The sequence below is a fragment of the Lipotes vexillifer genome, unplaced genomic scaffold, assembly GCF_000442215.2.
Source record: "Lipotes vexillifer unplaced genomic scaffold, Lipotes_vexillifer_v1.1 scaffold82, whole genome shotgun sequence".
In the NCBI taxonomy this organism is placed as follows: Eukaryota; Metazoa; Chordata; class Mammalia; order Artiodactyla; family Lipotidae; genus Lipotes; species Lipotes vexillifer.
This window is the reverse complement of record NW_006783121.1, coordinates 311,022-314,919: the sequence shown is the minus strand read 5'-3', so window position 1 is coordinate 314,919 and position 3,898 is coordinate 311,022.

Here is a 3,898-nt window from a genome sequence, read left to right as displayed (position 1 = left end):
AAGCTGCTTTCATTATGGAAGAAAACTATTAGGTTGAACTACAAGAAATTGCTGATATTTGACTGCTTCTGACCTACAAAAACACTTCATATCATTCAGCCTAATAGCTATAAATATAAGATTTTGTGTTTCTTGTTTTTATTTGTTTGTTTTTGAGCTTCTGGATTGTAGCTGGATTGCACTGGATACTGAGAATGAAGAGGACCGGATGGGGGGGAGCTTTTGAATCAGTTATCCCAGTATTTGATACACGTGGGTGGAGATGCCACGTGGATTCTTATTCCCAGCCTTCAAATTGGTAAATAGGATTCATGGATATGGGCACTGCTGATGATCTGGTATTTGTTCCTAACGGAAGTCGAAGGGTATTTCCTCGTGTTTTGTGGCATCATTGCAGGGTCAGCTCATCTCATGACTATGTGGATAGAGAGTCTCTGGGATCTGCTGTGTGGCAAGCTCTGAGGAAGCAGGGGGTGTGCCTGTTTTGTTTGTCCTTTCATCTCTGGTACCTGGCGTGCAGTGGGCACTCATGTTGAAGGGACTGAAGAACTGGGCTCTGATCATCTGGTTGGTTTGTTCTTCCTTGTGTGACCAGTAAACAGCCACCCCAGAGGAGCACGTTCATTTCACTTGCTTCTGGTTGGACTTCATAATTTCACATCAGAAATGTTCCTGCCTCTAGTGATCACTCCTCCCAGAGTGGAAATTTCACTTCCATGAGCCACAGGGCCACCCATACTGTAAATCTGAGACCGCTTTCTATACCATTGTGTCTTGGGCTGGTTCCCCCCACGATTCTTTCCAGATGTGGAGTGCTTTCAGGTAGTTTACCAGACTCTTTCATTCCTCATCCGCTGTCTGGTTTCATGTTCCCTCACCCTCTGAGAAGGAGCCCTAGTAGTGTCCCACATATTGTATTCATGAATACAGAAATTTCAGGAAACTAACAGATATGAATTCTCATTATTTTTGGACTCACTAGCTGATTTTTGCCACTCTTTGTTCTGCATATCTTTTAAATCAGTTGCTTAGCAATGCAATAGTTTAGGTGTGTGTGTGTTTATAGTTCTATACTTCTTTAATTTGGGCACTGAAATGAATTTATCGTCTTATGGATATGTTCTTGCATCTCTTTTTAGTCTATAGATTATGGTACATTGGTGAAGCCTTACCAAGAAAAGGGCCCTGTGCATTTGCTTTCTCTCCCATTGACACATTCAACAAGCGGTTAGTGAGTGTCCTTTAGACAGGTTCAGTCTGTTTTCATGGAGGCATTTAGCAGTTTCTTGCCAGCACAGAACTGTGATGAATTTGGTCTCACTGCTTCCCCTCACAATGTTGAAGTGTGTATTTTTAATCTCTGTCCTTTGGACTTTTAAGTTATTTCCAGAAAGACACATCCTCCTAATTTTTAGGTACAAAGCCTCGTTGGATTTACAATCTATTTTATTCTCTTAGCAAATCTATGGCAAGAACAGAAATGCTGAGACTTTCATTTGTGGGCAACTATGTGTCAATTAAGTTACCTCTTTAAAAAAAAAAAAAAAAAAAAAAAGGTACCTAAAACGTACCTATCACCTCTTAATTGACTTCTCAGCTGGCCGAATCCCATATGGAATGATTATTTGATAATTTGATAAGTGATAATTTGATTCTAGGCTTTCATCAAGGAATGAAAAATGTGAGTGGAAAGAGGATTAGAATGTGAAATATCCTAGCTCCCTCTGCATTGCAGAGCTCTCCTATGGCTAAAGTTCATTTTTTAAAAAATAAGCACCCTTTGTGATATCTCTTTAGAATATAGATTATAAAGATGTAACTACTTTGGAAAAAAAAGTTGAAAAGAGTAGAATTTATTGCAATGGCCACGAGATGGCAGACCTAAAATCCAGACTTCTCAAAGAGATTTACGTGCCGAATTTCATCTTTGAGGATGCCTTAAAAGTCATCAGTTTTCCGAAGGAAAACTTCTATTGGTTATCCTGAATTGTTGTTCAGTTCCGTGGCAGGCACAGCAAGGGAGAATAGATTCAAGTTGATGGGAATCTGTTTAGCCCTCCTTTTTATCACGTATCACCTTCCTGCTCCTCCTAGAAGCCTGCTTTTTACCTGGCCGCTACGGTCATCCACAGCACACGTAAACATGTCACTCCATGTTTCCCTCTCCCAACACAGGAGCACAGCTGCCTTTTTCCTTCCCATGAATAGGAGGTCTCTCAAAGAAGCTGCTTCCAACAAACTCAATTTTTTTGTATTTCTCTCTACAAAGATCTGCTCCACAGAACCTTAATTCGATTTTCTTCAAATGTTGCATTAACGAAATTCTGGAATGTGCCTCCTTCTGCTTATATCCCTCTTAGAGCAATGACATGGCAATCTGCTTTGTTTTTCATTATAGTATAGCCTATGGGGATATTCTATTCCATGTAAACATAAACAAAGGGAGGTTTGACTTAACACAAAAATTTCAAATTAAGAAGGGAAGTATGTAGTTCAAGATACAGGAGGGCGATTTGCTGCTCTGTGCAAAGACTCACTAACAAATCTCAGTAGCCTTAAATATAGACTAGAGGGAAAATTAAAATATACTATCTTTTGGGATAGTTACATAACACACACATGCATACACACATATACATCTTACCAATAAGAAAAAATTAATTGACCAGTTGCCTTGGGGGCCAAGCCTTGAAGTCAACCAAAAAGTTAATGTGATGTGGCAAGTCTCTTGACAGTAACTGATCATCCATGGACAATATGTTTCGTTTAGGTAGATGCTGGCAAAGCTCTGGCCCACAGTGAAGTCCAGATGTATTTAGTTTTCTTATTATCAATCATCAATAACCTTTCCAGGGAGTCTAGCTGGGTGTATTTTATATAGAAAGCTACCTTGGCAGAGTTAAATGCTCAACATAGAAGCCTTCTCATCACTGAATGGGAATAACAAGAATGAATGAGCATCACAGAACATTACATTGACAGAGGGTATTCTCTTGGGTCAGGGAGCCCTTTCATTTCACTTGCCCTCACTGCCTTCCAATTTTACCAGTTTTTTAAAGTTTTGGTCTTTTCTTTAATGAAAGAATTTTTTTGTTGTTGTTTTGAAATTGTTTGACTTTGGTTAGATTTTGCACTTGACCGTGCCCTTTAAAAGGTCACTTTTCAGAACACTTTTCCATTTCTCACACTGCATGAATCACATCTTGCCCACCTTTGTGTGGCCTTTCCTATCAGTTCAGATGGGATGATATTGAACAGTCAGACCGGGCTGGTCTTGGATGCAACTCTTCTATGACAGACATATTCTTCTCCACAGTCAAGCTCTATTTTCTCCTTTAAGTTTGTTTGCAAAACAAACATCGCCTCATGATAAGTCAAATGGGCAGCTTAAGAGAAACCAATTTCAGAGGCTTCTCTGAGAGTCTGTCTTGAAAATTAGAGACCCCTTGGCATATTTAGTCATGTTTTCTACAAAGAGGACCCCAGTAGAAATTAATGCAAAACTTTTGAGTCTTTACATTTGGTGGTGTCCATATTATGTAATAATAAGTAATTGCTAACATTTGTGTGGTCCTGTCCGACACTGGACAGAATCTCTACTTGCATCATCACGTTTAATTCTTACAACAGTCTGAGAGAGTTACTGTTATCCTTCTTAGTTCATTATGAGGAAATTGAAGTTTCAGATGCATAAAGTAACTTGTGCAGGGGCACAGAAACAAGAGATATTGCTGAGATTCAAACCGAGGTATATTCAGTTCCAAAACTAAGGCACTAAGTATCTTCTCTTCTAAAGGACTTCAGTGATATTTTATTTGTATGGGTAAGTTTTAAAAACTCAGAATAGACTAAGGTAATCAAAAGAAGTATTTTCTAATTTTTTCCCTCCCTCCCTCCC